Source organism: Lithobates pipiens, unplaced genomic scaffold (genome assembly GCF_037356315.1).
Source record: "Lithobates pipiens isolate NorthernLeopardFrog02 unplaced genomic scaffold, aLitPip1_a1.2 Scaffold_22, whole genome shotgun sequence".
NCBI classification, from domain to species: Eukaryota; Metazoa; Chordata; class Amphibia; order Anura; family Ranidae; genus Lithobates; species Lithobates pipiens.
The window spans coordinates 23,930,714-23,956,902 of record NW_027507784.1 but is presented as its reverse complement, the minus strand read 5'-3'; the positions used below and the strand labels follow the sequence as shown (position 1 = coordinate 23,956,902).

Genomic DNA, 26,189 nt, shown 5'->3' with positions numbered 1-26,189 from the left:
CAGATCACAGGTGAGGATGGTTACCTTTAATAGCCATTCAAACCCCTTTGTGTCAACTTGTGTGCATGTTATCAGGCCAAGATCACCAGGGTATGCAAACTTTTGATCAGGGCCATTTGGGTAGTTTCTGTTGTTATTATGATTTAAAAAGAGTAAATACAGTTGAATGATAATAAATGGCTTCAGCCAAACACTAACCATGAGTGAAAGAAAAGTTTTTGGGTTATCATTCATATTCTTGGAAAAAGGGCCAAGAAATCATAAATTTTGCTGGGGTATGTAAACTTATGAGCACAACTGTATTTTTACATTTCTTAAATATCTCATGCCTGGACCACTACTTTTGTAACTCACACATTTATTTCTTTATTTCCTTAGGGAATTGACTTTAACGTTGTTTTTGGAGTTCTTTTCACCATGTTTTTGGTTTGTGAGGTAAATACCTCATAGGGTGATAATTGGAAAAAAATGTGTCACATGATCGAATTATCCCATGAGATATTCTTTAGTGAATTGATCCCAAAGTTACTGCAGTGAATGTATTTTAATTCTTTGAAATTCTTTGAAGCAGCGTGACTAGAGTGTGGTAAGTAGGTGAAGGTTGGGAATTTGGGCGTTGCCAGCCCAAGCTCACCATACAATAACACACAATGTCCTTGTACTATTGTTTGTGAAACTATGAAGCCCTGTATACTATAAAGACCTGTACACTATGAAGCCCTGTATACTATGAAGACCTGTATACTATGAAGACCTGTATACTATGAAGACCTGTATACTATGAAGCCCTGTACACTATGAAGCTCTGTACACTATGAAGCCCTGTATACTACGAAGCCCTGTACAACATGAAGCCCAGTACACTATGAAGCCCTGTACACTATGAAATCCTGTACACTAAGAAGCTCTGTACACTATGAAGCCCTGTATACTATGAAGACCTGTACACTATGAAGTCCTGTACACTATGAAGCCCTGTACACTATGAAGCCCTCTACACTATGAAGCCCTGTACACTATGAAACCCTGTACACTATGAAGTCCTGTACACTATGAAGCCCTGTACACTATGAAGCCCTCTACACTATGAAGCCCTGTACACTATGAAACCCTGTACACTATGAAGTCCTGTACACTATGAAGCCCTGTACACTATGAAGCCCTGTACACTATGAAGCCCTGTACACTATGAAGCCCTGTACACTATGAAGCCCTGTACACTATGAAGCCCTGTACACTATGAAGCCCTCTACACTATGAAGTCCTGTACACTATGAAACCCTGTACACTAAGAAGCTCTGTACACTATGAAGCCCTGTACACTAAGAAGCTCTGTACACTATGAAGCCATGTACACTATGAAGCCTTGTATACTATGAAGACTTGTACACTATGAAGTCCTGTACACTATGAAGCCCTGTACACTATGAAGCCCTCTACACTATGAAGTCCTGTACACTATGAAACCCTGTACACTAAGAAGCTCTGTACACTATGAAGCCCTGTACACTAAGAAGCTCTGTACACTATGAAGCCATGTACACTATGAAGCCTTGTATACTATGAAGACTTGTACACTATGAAGTCCTGTACACTATGAAGCCCTGTACACTATGAAGCCCTCTACACTATGAAGTCCTGTACACTATGAAACCCTGTACACTAAGAAGCTCTGTACACTATGAAGCCCTGTACACTAAGAAGCTCTGTACACTATGAAGCCATGTACACTATGAAGCCTTGTATACTATGAAGACTTGTACACTATGAAGTCCTGTACACTATGAAGCCCTGTACACTATGAAGCCCTCTACACTATGAAGTCCTGTACACTATGAAACCCTGTACACTAAGAAGCTCTCTGTACACTATGAAACCCCCGTACACTAAGAAGCTCTGTACACTATGAAGCCCTGTACACTAAGAAGCTCTGTACACTATGAAGCCCTGTATACTATGAAGCTCTCAAAAATGTGTCAAAAGTGTCCGATGTGTCCGCAATAATGTTGCAGTCCTGATAAAAAATCTCAGATCACCGCCATTACTAGTAAAAATAAATAAATAAATAAATAAAAATAAAAATGCCATAAATATATTCCCCATTTTGTAGACACTATAACTTTTGCACAAACCAATCAATATAACGCTTATTGCGATTTTTACTACCAAAAATATGTAGAAGAATATATATTGGCCTAAACTGAGAAAAAAATTAGCTTAAAAAAAAAAAAAATTGGGGGTATTTATTAGAGCCGGAGACTCTAACAGGCTTTAAGAAAAGCCCACCCACTTGTGTGACAATACGAATTAATATTCGCTATTGTCTTCCTGATTTCTCCTTCCAGTCAATCAGGAAGTGGGTTCTGAGACCCGTCCCCGATTGACCAAAAGGAGAAGTGATCCTATTGGCCACCTAGAAGGAGTAGGGAGTAGACACACAGCGGTAGACGCACGGTGAAAGCCGCCTTGATGCCGAGGAGGAGACGCAGGGCAAGCCATCGCCTGTTACGCGTGGGAAGTGTTGCCCGTGACCTAGGATGTGGTAAGTGCGGGGCTGGTGACACTGACTGACTGATCGACTGTGGGGGGGGTGCATGGGGCTGTGGGTTCATTGTTTGCCACCCATCCCAAAAAATATACCACCAGCCGCCACTGGTTAAAGAATGCATTCCAGTACCTGCCAAGCCTGCTGCCCCTCTGCCATCTGTATGGTGCCCAGTAACTGGTGGACCCCACATGGGCCATGTGTTGGGCCCCTGGGCTATAGGCTTTAATAAGAAAAGCCATCACCCTGCAGATTTGGCTTAATACACAGAGTGATACAAGATACAAAGAAAAGCTAAAGAAGACCTTCAGAATAACCTCCCCCCACCCCCGCCCCCATTTTTTTCTCTGCCCCCGCACACCTCTTGGTGTTTTAGGCAGAGTTTGGATACTCACCCAGCCACCGGATCCAGCGTTGCCCCCGCTGACATCCTTCTGATACCGAAGGGTCCTGCGCCGCCATCTTACTTATGACGTGATCCAGAGACCCATCTGCTCTTCTGGGTTCAGCCGGCGGGGGGCTTATTGCGATGGGGTACCATTAGGCCCGCCCCCTCCTATTTCTGAATGAATGACTAAAAGCCTCCTGGGATATGTGACGTGTAGATCCCGGAAGGCCCAGCGAATACTATGCACGTCATTCGACTAGGCGAATAATGTGCATGGAGGGGCGGGGCCAGTTTGTTTTTTAATAGCAAAAAAAAGGTAAATGAAAATAAATAAATAAATGATGCTCGATTCGTGACGAAGATGGGGGGAGGGGTGGAGATGGAGGAAGTTCATATAGAGGGTGAAGGTCAACTTTAAGTTGGACCTCCATACTGCCTTATTAAAACTAGCCATAGATTTAATCTACTGACACCCTGATAAGGAAACTTGTTTCCACACACTTGTATTGTTTCCATCCAACAAAAATACAATGATCTCTACCCCAGAGCCATCGATACCGGGAGGAAACGGGAAAGTCCCCAGACAGGTTTTCTGACCTCTGTTCATAGAATGCTGCACAGGACAATTGTTATGTCCCAGATAATATACATGAAATCTGATATGGGACAATAGATGTTATCTTGGCCGTACAATGAGCCAACTACCCCCCCCCCCCCCCTCCCCCAGCAAATTTCCTGTTTAAACTTTATAATAGTTAGGCTGACCATAGACCGTTTAAATCTTGGCTAGTTCAGCAGGAACGGTGTGCGGACAGGCTCAATCGATCAGCTTACAACCAGCCTGCCCGGACTTTGTAACAGGGCTTCGCTTGGCATATTTATATTCTAACTCTATGTCCACTTGGATGGTAGGGCTTGAACCTGGACTCGAGACAGGCTGTACTACTAAGTGCGCAGGCGCCGTGTAGCGCTGACGATCAGCTGTTCATCTTCGGAGACTTTCGGCATCTACTTTGTCCTCCGTACTGCGCAAGTGCAGTATAGGGTGGACACTATCGGATGGGGACAGGACATCGGGGGGACAGGATGGGGGACAGGACATCGACAGTGTAGTTTATGTAACACAATGTATTGAAATGGTTAAGGGGAACCCCAAACCAAAATAATAAAAAAATGGTGTAGGGGTCCCCTCCAAAATCCATACCAGACCCTTATCTGTGCATGCAACCTGGAAGGCCACAGGAAAAAGGGGGTGGGGCAGGATGAGAGCGCCCCCCCTTCCTGAACCATACCAGGCCACATGCCCTCAACCTTGGGGAGGGTGCTTTGGGTCCCTTTTGCTATTGGGGGAACTCAGCAGGGGGGGGGAGCCAAGACCACCGACGGGGGGACCTAAAGATAAGAGGATTGGGGCTGCTCTGTGAAAACCCATTAAAGAGAGCAGATAAGTACAACATGTTTGCTAATTTATTTTTTTATTCCAACCTTTAGAACCACTTTAACCTCAATATAAGAGAGAAACGTTTCTAGTCCAAAACATGTTGATTGTAATTCATCGTAAAACAAAACAAGATAAAGTTGGCGCACAAATGAATGGTCTCTTTAAGAGCGTTTGACTATCTCGTGGGATGTTTGTTTATTTAAATAAATGTCCTGTAGATGGTCTCAATGTGCGGCTGTTAACCCATTATGGACTTGGCAAAAAATGGATGCAGCAGAAAAAACGATCAAAAACAGCGCATCAAAGGGACTAGTAGATTGATGTGAAAAAGACTTTAAAATGTCATTTATTAAATGTAAAAAATAAACACAGACATCTGATCCCTGCAGGATCTCAAACACATAAAAAACACCAATCATAAAACGGACAGATGTTTGATAATGAAAAGCTCCTCAGATCTCTCAATTATAACTTTGGAAAGGTCAAAACCAACGACCAATGTGCACAGCTTTCGAATGCCTAATGAATGCAATCAATCATCTGAAAGAACCCAAAAAGTCAGTGTAAACGAATGGAACAACGTTTCTAGGGACACTCACTTCATAGGTGTTCAATGGGCTGCAGAGCTGATGAGTCCAGTCTGATGACCGAGGGGGAGGTGTTTATTTCAGCTCCATCTGAAGCGTTCGGCTTGGAGGCAGAGGTGTAATGCTGCACGCTAGGTGGTAAGGATCAAGCTTAGTCACCAGATGATATCAGCTGTACACATAGGCAGCTTGGAGAACGCTGCACTGCCTGCAGTGCGGCTTGTCCGAGCGGCTGTGGATCACATGAGAGGCTTGTCACGTGGAAGGCTGTGAAGGGGAAGGTTGCTATGCCGACTCTCCTGCTTACATGTTTCGCGCTCCTGCGCTTTGTCAAAGCTTCAGATGGAGCTGAAATAAACACCTCCCCCTCGGTCATCAGACTGGACTCATCAGCTCTGCAGCCCATTGAACACCTATGAAGTGAGTGTCCCTAGAAACGTTGTTCCATTCGTTTACACTGACTTTTTGGGTTCTTTCAGATGATTGATTGCATTCATTAGGCATTCGAAAGCTGTGCACATTGGTCGTTGGTTTTGACCTTTCCAAAGTTATAATTGAGAGATCTGAGGAGCTTTTCATTATCAAACATCTGTCCGTTTTATGATTGGTGTTTTTTATGTGTTTGAGATCCTGCAGGGATCAGATGTCTGTGTTTATTTTTTACATTTAATAAATGACATTTTAAAGTCTTTTTCACATCAATCTACTAGTCCCTTTGATGCGCTGTTTTTGATCGTTTTTTCTGATTGTAATTCATGCTCTTCGGGAGTCCTGAATACTGCATTTCCAAATTGCTTGACTTGATTGAATTATGACTAGCCGAAGATCTGGGATTAGAACATACCTATCTGATTCATTCATCTCTAATTATGTGTATTAATTTTTCAGAGTATTCCACATCTGTGGTCTCTGACCTCACCTGTGGCAAACCAGTCGTCAGCAGTCGGATAGTTGGTGGTACAGATGCAACTGAAGGAGCTTGGCCCTAGCAGATCAGTCTGCAAAAAGATGACTTCCATATTTGTGGGGGCTCCCTGATCTCCAACCAAACTGTACTGTGTGCTACCCATTGCTTCAAAGAGTAAGTAGTTGTACATATATATATACTGTATATAGGGAAGTTCATGCTTGTGTAGCAAAATAAAATAAATGTTTCCAGTTGATGAGTCACCTAGACAAGCCTAGGTGACTCAGGTCAGTGCCCACCCAGTCAGTTCGGCATCGGTATTCCAGAAGACCCAGGGCTGTCTAAATCTCATTAACCAGCTTTCTTTTCACATACATCTTTTCACTGAGTTTCAAGTTGGCAGAGACCATCCTGGCTTCCTTGACTAATAAATGTTGTAATGTCATCTTGCACTATATAACAGGAAATCTTTCTGAATGCTCGTAGCTCCCTCAAAATGCCAGGACCCATAGGCAAGAGCAGGGCAGGACTTAGGGTGGTGGGGGCCCCTGGGCTTGAGTCACTTTCCGGCCCTACCTTCTATAAATTACCGTATTTATCGGCGTATAACAAGTACCCCAAGTTTAGGAGGGAAGTTTAAGGAAAAAACTTAAATTTAAATGCCCATCAATGCAGCCTTGCCCATCCATCTGCAGCCTAGTCAGTGTCATTTTCAGCCTTGTCAGTGTAGCATTGTCATTTGCAGCCTTGCCCCAGCGTCATTTGCAGCCTTGTCATTTGCAGCCTTGTCATTGCAGTCTTGAAGTTTAAAAATGGCGCCGCCGAGATACAGAGTCCTGTGTATCTCCGCGGCTCTCGGGTCCTCTTGGCAGCTCTCAGGTCCTCTCAGCGGCTTTCGGGTCCTCTCGCAGAGCCGAGAGTAGCCGAGTGTACTCGCCTCAGCTCACAGTCACGCCCAGTCCCTGTGTTATGTCCATCATAGGGCGGGACTGGGCGTGACTGTGAGTGGAGCTATGTATCTCGGCGGGGCCTACGGGGCCCCCTTTTGGGCGGGGCCCATGGGCTTGAGCCCAGTCAAGCCCAATGGTAAGTCCAGCCCTGGGCAAGAGGCTACCCTGCAGTTCCCTCCAAAAATCTCCTGTCCCGAATGGAACTGTCACAGTTAGGGATGAGCTGAGTGTTCGAGTTGAACCCACGTTCGACTTGAACACCGGCTGTTCACCCATTCGGCGAAACCAGAACATTATGAGCCGTTCGCACCAAATTCGAGTGGCGCTCACGGCCCATAATGCACTGTGGCATCGCAGTGCATTGCTGGCTGATGATTGGCCAAGCATGCACTATGACCCGCATGCTTGGCCAATCACAGCACTGTCAGTGAAGAGAGCCATAATTGGCCACAGACGGGATGCCTGTGGCCAATTATGGCTCAGGGGGTTTAGTACATGCCCCACATTATATAAGGCCGCCTATGTGGCGGCCTTGCGTAGTGTGTTGCGGCTCATAGAGAGAGATAGGCCGCGTACACACGCGGGGACTGTTCGCTGAAACTGTCCGCTGAAACCAAGTTTCAGCGGACAGTCCGCTCGTGTGTGGGCTTTCAGCGGACAGTTTCAGCGAACAGTCCGCTGAACAAGGTTTTTCGGAAATTCCGAAAAACTGTCCGCTGAAACCTTGTTTCAGCGGACAGTCCCCGCGTGTGTAGGCTTGTTCGTCAAACAAAGTTGCGCGCATGCTCAGAAAGGATTTTCACGCCGAAAGTTATAATGCAGTGTATAGGACGTCGTATTTTTCGTCCCGTCGTACGTGCCGTTCACGTCATCGCGCACGGTTTCAGCAAACTGTTCGTCCGTCGTGTGTGGCCATGTCCGTCCATGCTAATTTTGAGCGGACTGTTTGCCGAAACTGTTTGACGGACAAAGTTGGGCGAACAGTCCCCGCGTGTGTACGCGGCCATAGACGGAGAGACAGTGTCTTAATTTACTTTGAGGCTATTGCAATTACAGTTTGTGTATTGTGCCCCCTGCACAGTGTACACCTGAAGCTACCCCAAATGCTCGTGTTGTTCTGGTCCTATATCACAGGCAGCTGAAACAGTTACAGTTGGTGTATTGTGCCACCTGCACAGTGTACACCTGAAGCTACCATTGCTGGTGTTCTCATCTCCCTGCCAGCCATTAATATGTCTGGAAGGCCTTTTGAAATAGATATGATGTGTATCTATCACAGGGTGGTTCTGTGAATACACTATAAAACGAAAAACCAAATGCCACGTCCTTTAAATAACTTGAAAAAAAAGGGGGGAGGAGACAAGGAAAGGGAGAAACACAAAAAAACCTCAACAAAAAATGTTGGTTGTGATGGACTTTTTAGGCATAGTAATATATTTAAATGTAACGAAAAAAGGGGAGAGAAAAAAGGAATATTTTCAATAAAAAATATTTATTTATAAAAAAGGAAAAAGAAAGAAAGTGTATATAAAACATACCAAATACTCTTTCATATCCTGTCTAAACTAGTACATTTTAACAATGTCCATATATATTCCCATTAGGCATATGAGCCCAAAAAAAAACAACCAAGGAAAAAACAAACACACATTAATACTCAATATAAAAACTGTTTACAGTAGACAGGATATTAGTTACAGAACCAATTGGATATATTCTGGTGCTCTACATGTTTCGCGTTTTGATTAACGCTTCCTCAGGAGCTTTACCAATTTTCTAAAATAGAGAGAATGTATCAATTAAACAGATTCATAAAACATTTCATATACATTTACAATTAATCCCCCAAACAAATTATAATTACAGGATAAAGAAAAATAAACAAACCTTACTATCAGGGGGAAGAGGGGAAAAAAAAATATTGTGTACTGTGGGAGCATTTTACTAAAATTGAAGCAATATGGGAACGGATGTGACATTTTATTATTAAATAAAAAACATTTATCATAGTGTAGACCCTTGAGACGGGGGAGGAAGAAGACTCTATGATAAATGTTTTTTATTTAATAATAAAATGTCACATCCGTTCCCATATTGCTTCAATTTTAGTAAAATGTTCCCACAGTAAACAATATTTAAAAAAAATTTTTCCCTCTTACAGTGTTATGGTACCAGCACCACAACCACCAAAGGCCCAGTTTTTCTACCACTGTTTAACAATGGCATGTAATTACAAATCTTGATATAATAGTTCACAGCAGGGCATTACAGTGTCCACCAAGAGTCACTTTGAGGGCTCACAGTGTTGTGACAACACCAACACCTTAGGCCCAAATTTCTGCAGAGCATATAGGGCAGGCCCCTACTTTCAAACATCCAACTTGCAAACCTCTCCTACTTGCAAATGGAAGGAGACAACAGCAAGTGAGATGAAATCTACCCCTAGGAAGGGAAATTCTCTCATGTAAGAGTTGAGATGGGAAAAACGTGTCTCCTCTCCACTGATGCTTTATCACCAATCCTTGTTTTACTAAAAACCCCAAATTTTCAAAAAACATTGGTCATTGGGACAGAAAGTGAGGTGAAATCTTCTGAAGAGGTGCACAGACGGAAAAAATAAATTATACAGGGGTGATAACCCTTCCCTATGTTTTCCAAAAAGCTTAAAAAATTTTAAAAGATTTTTTGACTGGAGCTACACTTTAAAAATGTACCAGTTCAAAATTACAAACAGATTCTACTTAACACAACAAACCTACACAGTCCCTGTCTGTTCTATATACTGCTGTTCTGAGTATATAGGACCTGGGGGCCCCACGCCTTTCCATTTTTTAATTTGGGTACGGGGTTCCCTTTAATATCCGTACAAGACCCAAAGGAGATGGTAATGGGCGGGGGCGGGGGGGGGGGGGGGGGGTGGGGGGTCCTTTTCTTCCCACAAATAGAGCTTTCTTTTGATGGTATTTGATTGCCTCTGCAATATTTATTTTTTACGATATAAAAGAAAAAAGACTAAAAAAAAGATATTTTCTACTTTTTGTTATAAGAAAAATCGAATGAACTAAATTTTAGTCATACATTTAGGCCAAAATGTATTCAGCCACATGTCTTTAGTAAAAAAAATGTCAATAAGCGTATATTTATTGGTTTGCGCAAAAGTTATAGCGTCTTCAAACTAGAGTACATTTTCTGGAATTTACACAGCTTTTAATTTATGACTGCCTATCTCATTTCTTGAGGTGCTAAAATGGCAGGGCAGTAACCCCCCCCCCCCCCAAATGACCCCATTTTGGAAAGTAGACACCCCAAGGAAATTGCTGAGGGGCATGTTGAGCCCATTGAATATTTTTTTTTTGTCCCAAGTGATTGAATAATGGCACAAAAAAAAAAAAAGTTTACAAAAAGTTGTCACTAAATGATATATTGCTCACACATGCCATAGTTATATGTGGAATTTCACCCCAAAATATATTCTGCTGCTTCTCCTGAGTACGGGGATACCACATATTTGGGACTTTTTGGGAGCCTAGCCACGTACGGCACCCCAAAATCTAATCACTGCCTTCAGGATTTCTAAGGGTGCAAATTTTTGATTTCACTCCTCACTACCTATCACAGTTTTGAAGGCCATAAAATGTCAAAATAACACAAAACCCCCCAAAATGACCACATTTTGGAAAGTAGACACCCCAAGGAAATTGCTAAGGGGCATGTTGAGCCCATTGACTATTTTTTTTGTCCCAAGTGATTGAATAATGACACACAAAAAAAAAAAGTTTACAAAAAGTTGTCACTAAATGATATATTGCTCACACATGCCATAGTTATATGTGGAATTGTACCCCAAAATATATTCTGCTGCTTCTCCTGAGTATGAGGATACCACATATGTAGGACTTTTTGGGAGTCTAGCTGCGTACAGGACCCCAAAAACCAATCACTGCCTTCAGGATTTCTAAGGGTGCAAATTTTTGATTTCACTCCTCACTACCTATCACAGTTTCGAAGGCCACAAAATGCCAAAATAGCACAAAACCCCCCCAAATGACCCCATTTTGGAAAGTAGACACCCCAAGCTATTTACTGAGAGGCATGTTGAGTCCGTGAAATATTTTATATTTTGCCACAAGTTGCAGGAATATTAAAAAATTTTTTTTGTTTTGCACAAAGTTGTCACTAAATGATATATTGCTCACACATGCTATGGGCATAAGTCAAATTACACCCCAAAATAAATTCTGCTGCTTCTCCTGAGTACGGGGATACCACATGTCATGTGGGGGACTTTTTGGGAGCCTAGCCATGTACGGTACCCCGAAAACCATCACTGCCTTCCGGATTTAAATATAAAACGTTACCAAAAAAACTGTTAGCGATCGCAGGGATCAGGCCTGACTCTGCGATCGCTGCAGTTATGTGTTTAGTGTTTTGTAAGTGGCAGTGATTGATCGATACTGCACTTGGGTGGGCTGGGCGGAGGGGAAAAACGCAGGTGCCAGCAGGTATCTGGGCTGATCCCGCTAACAATGCGTTTTTTTGGAACCCTAAACTGCTGGGGACGCTAGTATAGATCTGATCAGATCAGATATTGATCTGTTCAGATACTATACCACTACGGGAGGTGTATGCTTTGCGCGTGGGTGTTAGCGGTACTGGCACTAACTTAGCGCTGCCTGGGGCGACGCAGACCCTGACCCTAAAACCTAATTGATATCACCCGCCGGGTGATTGGGGGTTAAACCTTTATTGGGTAATAAATTGTGGGTGCCCTGATGCTATAAAAAGCAAACTAACTAACCAGAGTCACCCATAACACTTATACGGTGATCACTAGTGAAAGGATTAACTAGGGACAATCAGGGGGTTAAAATCTTTATTAGGTAGTATATGGGGGTCCCTGACGCTATATAAAAACCTGGCGGGGAACCTAAATAACTAACTGGCTAACCAGCGTCACCAGTGACACTTATACTGTGATCGCTGGTGAAAGGGTTAACTAGGGGCAATCAGGGGGTTAAAACCATTATTGGGTAGTATATCGGGGTACCTAGCGCTATAAAAACCTGGCGGTGAACCTAAAAAAATAACTAGCTACCTAGTGACACCAGTGACACTAATGCAGCGATCAGAAAAACGATTGCTTAGTGACACTGGCAAAAGGGGGTGAAAGGGTTAACTATAGGGGCAATCAGGGGGTTAAAACTTTATTAGGGGGGGTAGGGGGCTACCCTGGACCTAACACTAACTGCCCTGACAGTTTTTACTGTCACAACTGACACTGAATGCAGTGATCAGTAAATAAATGATCACTGCAATCAGTGACACTGTGACTGGGAGGGAGGGGGGTGATCGGGGGGTGATTTGTGTGCCTGTGTGTACCTACATGTCAGTGTAGTGATTGGTGCACTTATTATGTGTTCTCCTCGCAGTCCGGTCAAAAAGACCGCCCCGAGGAGAATGACATCACTTCCTCCCTGCCTGTATTTACTCTACACAGGCGGGGGAAGCTTCTCATTCGCCAGGAGCGATCAAGAGGGGGTGGCCAGAAACCAACGGCCATCCCCTCATCCCGGATCGCTCCTGAAGCAAAACGGACCACCGCAGCCAGCGGGAGGGGGTCCGATCGGACCCCCCACCCGCTGGAAGGCGAGCACGTACATGTACGTGTTTGTGCCTGTCTGTGCCATTGTGCTGACGTACATTGCCATGCGGCGGTCCTTAAGTGGTTAAGCGTCATTAAAATCACAGCTCCCCAAAAAAGACGGCAGTTTTTAAAACTTTTTTTTTGCATTGATACATGTCCCCTGGGGCAGGACCCAGGCCCCCAACCCTTTTTTAGGAAAATAACTTGCATATTAGCCTTTAAAATTAGCACTTTTGATTTAGAAAGTTTGAGTCCCATAGACTTAAATGAGGTTCTAAAGTTCGCGCAAATTTTCGGTCCATTCGCAGGTTCTGGTGCAAACCAGGGGGGGGGGGTTATCCCTAGTCACAGTTGATGGCTTTAGTAGGCCATTAAAAAACATCACATGGAAATGATTTACTTAATTGAAAAGAATCTCATGTCAATTCTAAATCAGCGCAATAAAACTGTATTGTTGAGAGTCACTTTTTTTTTTTTTGTGTGTTAACGTTTATAGTAAGTAGCTGAAATGTTTCAAGATTTATGTTGTGTTCTTTGTCCCGTTTAGTTCTACCAACCCATCAGATTACAAAGTTGTTCTGGGGGCGTACCAGCTGGAGAACCCCAGTTTTCACCAGATTATATCCTATGTGCAGAAAATCACTGTGAACTCTCAGTGGAGTGAAGACGGGAGCCCCGGAGACATCGCCTTGATCAAACTCTCCGACCCCATCACTTATACTGAGTACATTATGCCCGTGTGTGTGCCACCATCATCCATGGACTTCCCAGGGGGCACGACTTGCACTGTGACCGGATGGGGTAACATCGCGAGTGGCGGTAAGGACACCGATGGGTAAAGTTTAACATAAACTTACAGTATTGCCAAATTTAGATGGTGATTCTAAGCCTTAAAGCTATATTAAACCCAAAACCAATAATGCAATCTGTTGTTACTTATCAATCATTAGATATGGTGGCTGCATTTGTTTTTTTTTTTTAGGCTTTGTTCCCTCTGTTTTCAACTGGTGACACACCTCCTGTATTAGAGCTCCTACACTCTGGATGAAGGAGTACAGGGGGCACAGCAGCATTGCCAGCATTGTCTAGGGAGGAGGGGAGTGTTAAATGAATTTAGTAGATTTAAATACACTAAAATCAAAATCAAATCACAGCCAAACTCCAGCTCACACTTTATAATCAATTACAGCTGTTTTTTTTTTCCCTTTTTGGTTGTACATGAATAAATAAAAACACATCCATTGTAAGCACTCCTGCCAGTGTTAAATGGTTTGAAATAGGTTTGCACCGATACCGGTATCGGTACCAATACTAAGCATTTGTAGTCGTGCAAATGCATCGATACCTGAAATCAATACTTTCAGGCTCAGTTCTATCAACTGTCAGCGGGATTCTCATACTGACAGCTGAAATGTAGAAGAAGAAAAAAATGGCAAATAACGTCCACAGCCAAAGGTGCCTACAATGGGCAGGTGAGTATCAGAACTGAACCACGGAGTGATGGAAGGTGGTGGCCTGGTCTGATTATAGCACCTCCTTGTGTTCATAGTTGGACTAAATTAGGCAAATTTAGTTGGACTTAACTTTGGCCTGTGAAGTCAGTTCAATTGGGGTCAAGTAAAGCTCAGTGTAGTTTAGCTGGCAGGCTGTGCTGGCTCTGTCCCCTCCCCCTGGCTTCTGGAAACTCCTAGTAAGTTCCAGAACTTAGCGGATGGGGATGTGAAGATGAGAGCCTGAATATTCCAAGGATCTCTGCCAATCCCTGGGTAAGAATGGCTCTAAAGTTGGGAGATGGCCCACAAATATTATACAACCTGGCCATGTGGAGAGAGATTCCAGGATCCAGAGGCCTAGAGGGAGATTGGGTTCTGCCTCCAGGCAGAAGGTGCCAGAGAGAGTGAGAGAGAAAGAGAAGGTGAAGCTGAGAGGAACCCTAGGAGCGCCTAGAGGCGATTCAGTTCGCATTGTGCGCTATATAAGTATTTCATTCATTCATTCATTCAACCCTCGCCCTGTTCATATGGAACCTGTAACAGGACACTAGGGACTGAGTGAGTAACCTTTGTTCATCGTCCACAGCCTGTAGGGGAAGCCAGCCAGGTGCAAGACCAAGCTAGCCATTTATGACCCTTTACCCCCTGCTTGGGAAGATTTGCTGCTTAAAGTATCAGTGCTGGGATCAGCGCTGGATTTTGTTGCCAGACTGTTTGGAAGTAGCCCTGCATAGCAATAGTTTGGAGCTGAACTAAGAAGACAGAGTAACCGCAGTTGTCCTCAAACATTCTTTTTTAAGTTAGTTCTGGATATCTCAAACCTCCCTATACCCCATCCAATTGGTTTACCCCAATAAAAATAAAAAACAACGCTCTTGGACTGGTTTACTGACTTCATGTGCTAAAAATGCATGTTGCCTGGCTGTGCAGAAGAAGTGGGACCCAAAATCCAGTGGCCCTTAAAGCGGTTGTAAAGTCACTAATCACAAATCCTGGAATCCCCTCTGTTACAGGCAGATATACTGCACAGTATCTGTGTTTTTTTTAAATTATGCAGTGAACCTCATTTCACAGCACTGCTGTGCGGTCACGTGACCTCCCGGTACTCTCCCTCCATAATCTGAGGACTACCATGGGAGGGGCTGAGATTCCCTTCTGACTTCAGCCGGGAGGAGAGGAGGAGAGCGGCGGAAGCTATTGTGAGCACACAGCGTTACTCTGAAATAAGGTATTTTGCTGCATCATTTATTTATTTTTTATTAAATTTCTTAAGAAAAAACAAACAAGTAAAATCTCATTTAAAATGACTCGGGGGTTGCAATTACTGGCACCTGGCAATTGAAACAATACCAAAAAAAAACGGTGTGGGGGCCCTTCCGGCCTGGTATGTATTTTATGGGGAACCCCAAGCCAAAATCCATACCAGACCCTTATCCAGGCATGCAGCCTCGCAGGTCAGGAAAAGCGGGGACGAGTAAGCAGCCCCTCCCTCCTGAACCATACCAGGCCACAAGCTCTCAACATGTGGGGGTTGGGTGCTTTGGGTCAGGGGGGGGCTGCACCCTCCTGAACCATACCAGGCCACATGTATGTACCCGATACTCATTCACATGGGGGGGTCCCCAGATCCAGCCCCCCCCCATGTGAATGAGTATCGGGTACATAGTACCCCTACACTTTCACCAAAATTGTGTCAAAAAGTAATAAGACACCTTTCACACCACACCGCACCTTGCGTCAGCGGTAAAACGCCGCTATTTTTAGCGGCGTTTCACCGCCGGATTTGCGGCGGATTTGCGATGGATTTGCGGCGCATTTCGGCCGCTAGCGGGGTGGTTTTACCCCTGCTAGCGGCCGCGAAAGGGTTAAAACCACCGGCAATACGCCGCAATAGCGGCGTTATGCCGGCGGCATTACAGCGCTGCCCCATTGATTTCAATGGGCAGCAGCGGTGGAGGAGCGGTAAACACACCGCTCCTTCACCGCTCCAAAGAAGCTGCTGGCAGGACTTTTTTCTGACGTCCTGCCAGCGCACCGCTGTAGTGTGAAAGCCCTCGGGGCTTTCACACTACACACAATGGTGCAGCTTCTTTAGGGCGTTTTGCAGGCGCTATTTCTAACGCTATAGCGCCTGCAAAACGCCCTGGTGTGAAAGGGGTCTAAAGACAAGAGACAAGTTTTTGACAAATCCTTTATTTAAAAAAAAATCCATCGGCAATCACACCGACTCGAAAAAAATAAAAAAAAATAATGCTCCCGCCTCCTGGGAGGCCTCCCGCCAAATGCCTTCTCTCCACTTTGACATTTCCCCCCCTGCCCCAAAGCACCCACCCTCCACCCCCCATGTTGAGGGCATGTGGCCTGGTATGGTTCAGGAGGGGGGTTCACTCGCTCATCTCAGCCTTTCCTGACTTGCCGGGTTGCATGCTTGAATAAGGCCGCGTACACACGCGGGGACTGTTCGCCCAACTTTGTCCGCTGAACAGTGTTTCGGCGGACAGTCCGCTCGTGTGTGGGCTTTCAGCGGACAGTTTCAGCGAACAGTCCGCTGAACAAGGTTTTTCGGAAATTCCGAAAAACTGTCCGCTGAAACTTTGTTTCAGCGAACAGTCCCCTCGTGTGTAGGCTTGTTCGTCAAACTAAGTTCCGCGCATGCTCAGAAAGGATTTACACGCCGAAAGTTATAATGCAGTGTATAGGACGTCGTATTTTCCGTCCCGTCGTACGTGCCGTTCACGTCATCGCGCACGGTTTCAGCAAACTGTTCGTTCGTCATGTGTGGCCATGTCCGTCCATGCTAATTTTGAGCGGACTGTTTGCTGAAACTGTTTGACGGACAAAGTTGGGCGAACAGTCCCCGCGTGTGTACGCGGCCTCAGGGTCTGGTATTGATTTGGGGGGGGGCACACCGCACGCTGTTTTTTTATCTTGGCATGGGGTTCCCCTCCAAATCCATAACAGACCCAACAGATCCGCTCCTTAACAACCAGCTTACACTGCAAACTTATTGGGCAAAGCTTTGCCCAATCAAGGCGCAGAAGGCACTGTGCAGTGGTTAGTACATTGCAGGGTGTTCATTGGGGTGAACACCCAGCGAACACCCTGCAAACTCAAATGCTCATCGAGCGGCCGAACGGGCAACTGTTTGGCCCGAACCGATGCTCGGGCCGAACCGTCCGCCCATTCCTAGTAGTAAATTAATTTTGTCTTGCATGGATTTCCTCTTTTAGAGAAACGTTCTGTAATAAACAACAGTAAAGTGCCCAGAGTTCCACCTTAAAACAAGTTCTCCCTGACCTCTCTAGCTGCTTGTACTATGAAGTCATTTATTCTCAGAGATCACTACAGAGGCTGTGAATTCCATTTTGATAAGTTGTTTAAAGCTTAGAAACCCCAGCTGTGCATTTACATTAGAGAACTGACTGGCAGCTAAGATTCTGCTGCAATAGAAATTAAATGGGAAACGAACTAAGATTTTGATGCCTCTGTTGTGAACTTTGAAGAAAATGTATCCACAATTCCCATAGCCACAGAAGTAAATGAGGGCACGTGTTTTTACCATTTGTTTAGTATACATTAAAGTTGTAAAGTCAGTGAGCACAATTACTGGCATCCCCTCTGTTGTAACAAGCTATAAATCATTGTGGGTTTTTTTTTTTGTTAATTATGAAGCTAAATACTGTATTTCACAGCGCCGCTGTGCGGTCTCGTGACCTCCCACCACTCTCCTTCCCCAATCTAAGGACTACAGCGGGAGGAGCTGAGATCCTCCCTCTGATGTCAGCCGGGAAGTCACATGACCATACTCCTTCTCTGATCTAAGGAATACACAATACAGCTGAAGGGGCATAGATTCCCCTATGACGTCAGCCAGGATGTCACTAGACAGCACAGCGGTGCTGTGGAATAAGGTATTTAGCAAAGGGGATGCCAGTAATTGTCCCCACTAACTTTACAGACACACAAAATGGTGGCAGGAGGGGAAGGGAGGAGCAGCAAAGAGATCTGCTCACACTCAGACACTGAGAACTAACAGGCAGGGAGGGAGGGGGAGAGAGGAGAGATTATAAACACAGCGAGATGAGAGAAACACATAAACTGAGCAGAGTATCATGAGCTGCTGGATCAGCAGCCATGATTACTGTGGTCAGTACACATAGAGGGGCACAGGAACAGACAGGATCAACCAGGTATTTTACAGCATAGAAAGATACAAATGACACAGTCAAAGCACTATGCTGTTTATCATGATTTAAAGGAACAGGGTTTTTTTTTATTTTTAGGGTTACTACCGCTTTAACACTTTAGAATTCATCATCTGGGCACAAGTTCCCACATACACCTAAACCCTATGACAATAGATAACAATAATAACTCATTACAGCTTTATTTTCTTCTGTGGTTGCATGTTGGTGTTCATTGAACTGAGAAAAGAGTTTTATGGTGACCTTGTTTCCGCAGAGTCGCTGAAGCCCCCAAAAACCCTCCAGCAGTTGATGGTGCCAATTATCAGCAACAGTAATTGTAACACGATGTACCACATTGGTTCCGACTCCGATGCCAGTGCAGTCATTGTCCCCAGTGACCAGATCTGTGCCGGATACGCAGCTGGAAAAAAAGATTCCTGCCAGGTGGGTTAATAATTCCCAGAAAATAAATAATATCTATAATACAGTATATACATTATACTATAGCAATGAATAGGTTGTGGAAAGGACAACTTTTCTAGTACTTGCCACGGTTTTTGTTTACAACAGGAGGTAGCACTCTGATGTTTAGGCAGGTATAGTTGCCTTGGTCAAATTATTAGGGATCAGTTGATTTCACCCTAATTGGAATTGCTGCACTTCTCTCATCTGTCAATAGGTGGTCGGGTGCTTGGTGGCATTAGATAAGACAAGGGCATTGCAAGGATAGCTTAGGAGTATATGGGGTATCTCAGCCAACGGGTAGGGGTTTTCTTGAATCCCTTGCCTGCTGAGAGAACCTATATATTTGGGTGGAGTCAGGTGATCAGGGTTCTGTGCCACCTGGACGGCTGTCTGGGTGCATGTGTATTGTACTGGCTGCTAGGCCATAGTCTGAGGACATCTGGCTGTTAGGCTGTCTGAGGGCCTATCCAGAAGCAAGAGAGCAGCGAAGGGTTGGGACTACGGCTTGCAGTTCAACCAAAAGTGATGGTTCTGCCGGCTGGAGAACCTGACGTAGTCGGAAGCTGATGCCACTAAGGGACCAACCACCTTATTACCAAGGACCACAATGAGTAGCTGAAGCCAGTACCGGAGCAGTATTCTCACCAACCGGGGACAGTGAAGAATTGGGAAACTTCAGCAGGCATCAAGCCAGGGACCCAGCCAGCGGAGGTGATGCTTGCAGAGCAGCCTTGTGTGCCAAGCCAGGGACCCAGCCAGTGGAGGTGATGCTTGCAGAGCAGCCTTGTGTGCCAAGCCAGGGACCCAGCCAGTGGAGGTGATGCTTGCAGAGCAGCCTTGTGTGCCAAGCCAGGGACCCAGCCAGCGGAGGTGATGCTTGCCGAGCAGCCTTGTGTGCCAAGCCAGGGACCCAGCCAGCGGAGGTGATGCTTGCAGATCAGCCTTGTGTGCCAAGCCAGGGACCCAGCCAGCGGAGGTGATGCTTGCAGATCAGCCTTGTGTGCCAAGCCAGGGACCCAGCCAGCGGAGGTGATGCTTGCAGAGCAGCCTTGTGTGCCAAGCCAGGGACCCAGCCAGCGGAGGTGATGCTTGCAGAGCAGCCTTGTGTGCCAAGCCAGGGACCCAGCCAGCGGAGGTGATGCTTGCAGAGCAGCCTTGTGTGCCAAGCCCGGGACCGAAAAGTCCAGTAGGGTGACGCTTTAGGAATATCAGTGAATGCCATCTAGGAATCCAGCAGGGGAACGGGGGTGACGCTTCAGATACTCATACTCAGTGAGAAGGTTGGTAGAGCTTGGGAGATCCAGTTGCAGTGGATCAGCAAATCTAGTGAGAGAGACTGGGAGCTCAGTGGAGTGAAGATCTACAAGAATTGATTGTAGAGGAAGGACAGAAGTTCATTACAACTTGTGTTAGGAACTGTTATAAGACTGTTGCCATAGGAGACAGCGGTCCTACACATGCAGATGTGGTGTCTTGCTGGATGACTTTCCCTGCATGGCTGTCTATCTATAAGAAGCGTCGGAGTCTGTTAATTAACATTGCAGCCACTTGATGGTGTCCTGGCCCTAAACCCTCTCTCCCACAGTTTTGTTCAAGGAAAAATAAATCTCTTTGCATTCAAGAAGTGTCTTGCGCCCACAAATCTATCTAGCACTACACACATTATGCCTTGTAACCAATTCTCTACAGAAGGATGTCATCTGTCCCTAACTCTGGAGGTAACTATTAGGCCTAAAGAGGCGTGGGACCGTGCTACAAGTAATGAATCAACAATTTTTCCCACAATTTTTTTGAACAATTTCTATATCTACATAAACAATGAAATTTGATAATAGCTGGTGCAAAAAAAAAAGGGGGAGAGGGCGATACACTCACTGTGTTCCATTATTTATGTGTGAAAAAAAACAGTGTACCAATTTGAAAATGAGGAAGACCTCGTGTTTTTCAACCAGTTTTCCATTTGTAATGCTTGTATCCAATGCGCCCTCCCCAGTGGGAAATTAATCTTGCCTTATTCGATTCATGGAGGCCCGGTATTAAGGCAAGCTGTTTGGTTTTGGTCAATCAGAGGCGTAGCTTGAAGATTGTAGGCCCAGATGCAAAAGTTGTCCTGGGGGTTCCCCCCACCACCTGCCACTTCCACCGCACGCCAGTATATTCCCACTGAGTGTGGACATACTCCTGCTGCCAGCTGCCATGTGCAGACAAGGTGGGGACAGGCTAGGGTTGCGACCTTTTCTTAAAGCCAAACACGAACAATTTAGCGGTACAAGGCAATTTTTTTTTTTTTTTTGCAGTATACACTATAGGGTTGTTAAAGACCTGGGACACCTTTGAGTAGTATTGTGGCACATGCAGTTTTCTGTGAAGAACAGTGGGTGTGGTCAAATTGTGTCAATAATGGGAGAAGCTTAAAGCAGAGTTCTGCCCATCCCTTTAAACATTAAACGTCAACAGCTACACATACCGACCCCAGAAAGGAAACTATGCTTATCTTTACCTATCTTGAAGTCTCTCCGGTCCAGTCCAGTCCGGTCCAGTCACATGACCGGCTTCAGTGTAGAGAACAGACAGCGGACATTGGTTGCCCCATAGTAAGCCTACGGAAGACATCATCAGGCTCTGCAACCGTTGTCGCTGCCTCTCCTCTACGCTGAAGTGGCTTCACTGTCGGGGCTGAGAGTCTGGATGGATCTTTCTGAGAAACTGATTGCAGAACCTCACTACAAAGGATCCGGTCTAGAGAAGGACTGTCTCACTTACTGGGCTGTGTCTGGAGGAAGCTCAAAGGTGGCAACTGACATAAGGACTAGTGAGTAAAAGCCCTATACTGATTCCGGTGACTGTGTAGGGTTCTGGAGACTGCACTGGGTACTGATAGTTGCACAACGGTGCAAGGTAACCAGTAGCCAAAGACTTGCCATTTGGTCCCCAGCTGTGAGGCCTTAGAATATTCAGAGATGTGTCTCATGGTCCTCACTCCTCAGCTGTGAAGCATAATGCCGCGTACACACGACTGGACTTTTTGACAGCAAAGGTCAGACGGAACGAGTCCGTCGGACAATTCGATCTTGTGTGGGCTCCATCGGACCTTTGCTTGCCAAAAATCCAGCAGACTTTAGAAATAGAACATGTTTTAAATTTTTCCACCGGAACTCAGCCAGACCGAGAAATCCACTCGTGTGTATGCTGGTCCGACGGACAAAAAACGACGCTAGGGCAGCTATTGGCTACTGGCTATGAACTTCCTTATTCTAGTCCGGTCGTACGTCATCACGTTCAAATCCGTTGGACTTTGGTGTGATTGTATGTGGCCAAGTCCGTTCATTCGGAAAGTCCCTTGGAACTCTGCCGAAACTCCGTCAGAAAGACCGCCGAACCTAGTCCCTCGAAAAGTCCGGTCGTGTGTACGCGGCATTAGACTGTCTAGCACCCATATAAGAGAATTGTTCTCCCAATTGCTGAATACTATTTGTTTTTGAGTATCCCATGCCCTAAGCTCTCTCCTGTTACCAGTTCTACAAACAATAAATTATAAAAAGACATCCCCTAGACCTGTTTATTGGAGCCAGAGTGAATGGACTGTTGTTTGGATGACATGGCGGGCTCTGTATTGTTTGGGGGAAGAACCAGTTAGAGTCAGTGGCCCCTACACGCAGTGGCGTAACCAGAACCTTCAGGGCCCCGATGCAAGAAACCATGAAGGGCCCCCCCTGAACCCCAGCCAGGGCCCTTCCCTCCGAGTCCGGCTGTGGAACTCCAGGGCGTGGTCACAGGTATGACCTTTGTGAGCCCTGTAGTTCCACCACTGGTATCAGTAGTTTTTATTTATTTTTTTACATTTTTAGGCACCCCATTGGGGGACTGTCCCTAGGCAGCATTGGGTCCCCGTCCCCAGAAGAGATGAGGTCCTTTTATCCAGGGCAGATGAAGTTACTGCCCCCAGGTGAGAAGGGGTCCCTGTCCCCAGGGGAGGTGGGGGTCGATGTCCCCACGTGAGAAGGGGTATGTAATAGTGTGTGCTAGCTGCCTATGCTGCTGCTGGCCATTTGTAGAGGGGGCTGCATGGGCCCCCTGCATCACAGGGCCCAGTTGCGGTCGCGACTGCTGCACCCCCTATAGTTACGCCCCTGCCTACACTGGTAGCTCTACATTGAAAATACTGCCCTCCTGAACCCCATTCACACCCCTCATGTTTTTAAAGTTTCAATCAATAAATCTTGATGTTGAGTTGTCATTAAAGGAAAACCTAATTCGAAGAAAACCCTCTCAGTGGTCTAGCTCCAGTTGTGTTCATTTTAATATCAATCCAACTGATGATTTTCATTTTTCTTTTGCAGGGAGACTCTGGAGGTCCTCTAGTCTGTCAAGTTGGTGGTCTCTGGTACCAAGCTGGAATCGTCAGCTGGGGAGAGGGCTGTGCCGTACCTAACCGGCCTGGAGTTTACACTTATGTTCCTTATTATTATGACTGGATCCAGACGAATGGAAACCCTCCTTCCGCTTCATCTATGTCTGTTTTGATTGCATCCCTACTGCTGGTACTAACTTTGTTTCTGATGCAAAGGTGAAGAACATTGGCCGTGAAATGGATGGAGAAAAAACTGTGATTTTTTTTTTTTTTTAATTATCACTGTTTAAATTAAAATGACAAACAAGCAGAAAATAATGGGGAGATCCTAGATAGTCAACATCAACGTGGCACTCAACATCAATGTCCAAACGTTGGATATGTGATAATCATTTTCAAGGAAATGAAGTCCAATACACCCAACCCACCACAAGAGGCCCAACCTTCCCAACACATTTTGGCCATGGCCAGCTCAAGCACTAGCTGAACTTTGGATGATTATAATGGTGTTTACAGAGTTTTATTATCTTTATTTTTTAAGATGCTAAATGTTGATGATTGGTTATATATTGAAGAAGATGATTTAAATTTAAATTAATGTTTAATTATTCAAAATATTCAAATATGCCTTGTTATTCTTTTGCATATATACAAATAGTGCAGCACTACCAATTTTATACACCAAAATATATTATCCTTATATGTTCAAAATTCCAAGTAGTCAGTAATCAAAATACATATGAATAAATGCAAAAAAATGTCCAATCTCAGAAGTGATATCACTGATCAGTAATTATTTTAACAGCACACGTGATTCGTCCCAGATTAAAAATAACCACTTAAGCCCCCCGGACCAATTTGCAGGCAAAGGACCAGGCCCCTTTTTGCGATTCGGCACTGCATCGCTTTAACTGACAATCGCGCGGTCATGCGACGTGGCGCCCAAACAAAATTGGCGTCTTTTTTTCCCCACAAATAGAGATTTATTTTGGTGGTATTTGATCACCCCTGCGGTTTTTATTTTTTGCGCTATAAACAAAAATAAGCGTCAATTTTGAAAAAAAAAATGCATTAATTTTGCTATAATAAATATCCCCCAAAAATATATAAAAAAAATTTTTTCCTCAGTTTATACGTATTCTTCTACATATTTTTGGTAAAAATAATCGAAATTAGCGATTATTGATTGGTTTGCGCAAAAGTTATAGCGTTTACAAAATAGGGGATAGTTTTATAGCATTTTTATTAATTTTTTTATTTTTTTTTATTAGTAATGGTGGCGATCAGGGATTTTTATTGTGACTGCGACATTATGGTGGACACATCGGACATTTTTGACACATTTTTGGGGCCATTGTCATATATACAGCAATCAGTGCTATTTAAATGCAGTGATTTCTGTGTAAATGACACTGGCGGTGAAGGAGTTAACCACTAGGGGCCGGGAGGGGTTATGTGTGACGTTATGTGTTTTTTTTATTGTAGGGGGCGTGGCCTGGCATGTGACGTCACTGATCATCCTTCCCTATAAAAAGGAACAGAGGATCGGTGACAACCACAGTAGGAAGCACGGGGAGAGGTTTGTTTACACAGACCTCTCCTTGTTCTTCAGCTCTGTGACCCGATCACGGGACACCAGCGGCGATCAGGTCCGCTGGTCCCGCGGCCATAGTCAGGGATCTCAGGACCGGGTCGGGAGCACGCCGCCACCAGTGCGCTCCCGACCCATGGTTGGGCACTTAAAGAGCCACATACAGGTACCTGATTGTGCCCATCCATGCCATTCTGCCGACGTATATGTGCAGGAGGTGATCCTTAAGTGGATAATCTTCCAGCACCTGAGATGAATAATTTAAAAAAATTGTCTCTGTATTATTAAGTGTTATGGTGGCTCAATTATTATTTTCCAGCACATAGGATGATTTTTTGAAAAAGTTGCATTGATGTATATGTAGCACCACCCTGGGTATACTGGGAGCAGGAAGGTACCTCCAGATACAGGGAGCGAGCTTACATTCACCCCAGGGCTGAGTGCATGGCTGCAATGGGAAGTTAGAACAAATGGTTCTAGAACTTTAGGTATTTTTCAATGCTTTAATTAGAGCTTGAGAACGGTTGTAGGAAAGAGGTTGAGAGGTTTCAGAGGTTGAGGGGGGGTTTCAGATACCCTTTTTAGCAGATCACTTACAGACTCCTTGATTTAACCACTTGGGTACCGCGCTATTGCCGAATGACGGCATTAGCGCGGACCTAGATTGCCGGGACTACGTCTATTGACGTCGTCCCGGTTACGAGCGGCCTGCGCGCCCCCTGAGGGGCGCGTGCAGCGCGCTCTGTGATCGGCGAGTCCGTGAGACTCGCCTGATCACCGATCCGTGTAAGGGGTCGATCCCGACCCCTTATCACGTGATCAGCTGTCAGCCAATGACAGCTGATCATGTGATAAAACGGAGCCGGTAATCGGCTAGTATTCCTCCTCGCGCTGACAGCGCGAGGAGAAAAAAAAAAAGCCGATCGCCGGCGGCCGTGTTCGGGACATCAGTCCCGATCACGGCCAGCAATTCAAGCGGACACCTGCCCCCTGCCAGTGCCCACCTGCCACCCGCAGTGCCATCCTGAAATAAAGTAAGTGCCCCCCTGTCAGTGCCACCCAGCAGTGCCCATAGTGCCCACAGTGCCACCCAGCAGTGCCCACAGTGCCACCCAGCAGTGCCCACAGTGCCACCCAAAATCTGCCTCAAAGGTGCTGCACCCCAGTGCCGCCCATCAGTGCCCAGCAGTGCCGCCCATCAGTGCCGCCCATCAGTGCCCAGCAGTGCCACCTATCAGAGCCACCTATCAGTGCCACCTATCAGTGCCCATCAGTCCCATCTATCTGTGGTACCTATCAGTGCCCATCCGTGCCACCCATCCGTGCCACTTATCCGTGCCCATCTTTGCCCATCAGTGCCGCCTTATCTGTGCCCATCGGTGCCGCCTTATCTGTGCCTATTAGTGCCGCCTTAACTATGCCTATCAGTGCCCACCAGTGCAGCCTATCAGTGCCCACCAATGCAGCCCATCAGTGCCCACCAATGCAGCCCATCAGTGCCCACCAATGCAGCCCATCAGTGCCCACCAATGCAGCCTATCAGTGCCGCCTAATCAGCGCACTTCAATGAAGGAGAAAAATGACCCGTTTGCAAAATTTTATAACAAACTATTAAAACATGATTTTTTTTTTTTTTTTTT

General features: G+C 45.4%; 1 pseudogene across 1 annotated transcript in view; it reads left to right on the top strand.

Annotated features, from left to right (window-relative positions):
* Nucleotides 1-23,731, top strand: part of LOC143925630 (transmembrane protease serine 9-like) — an 80,468-nt pseudogene extending 56,737 nt beyond the window's left edge. The window contains exons 6-11 of the transcript XR_013262043.1: nucleotides 379-435; nucleotides 2,346-2,356; nucleotides 5,850-6,042; nucleotides 13,010-13,281; nucleotides 18,417-18,586; nucleotides 22,948-23,731. The product of XR_013262043.1 is annotated as a transmembrane protease serine 9-like (transcript). The remainder of the gene's footprint in view (nucleotides 1-378; nucleotides 436-2,345; nucleotides 2,357-5,849; nucleotides 6,043-13,009; nucleotides 13,282-18,416; nucleotides 18,587-22,947) is intronic.
* Nucleotides 23,732-26,189: the final 2,458 nt, after the last annotated feature.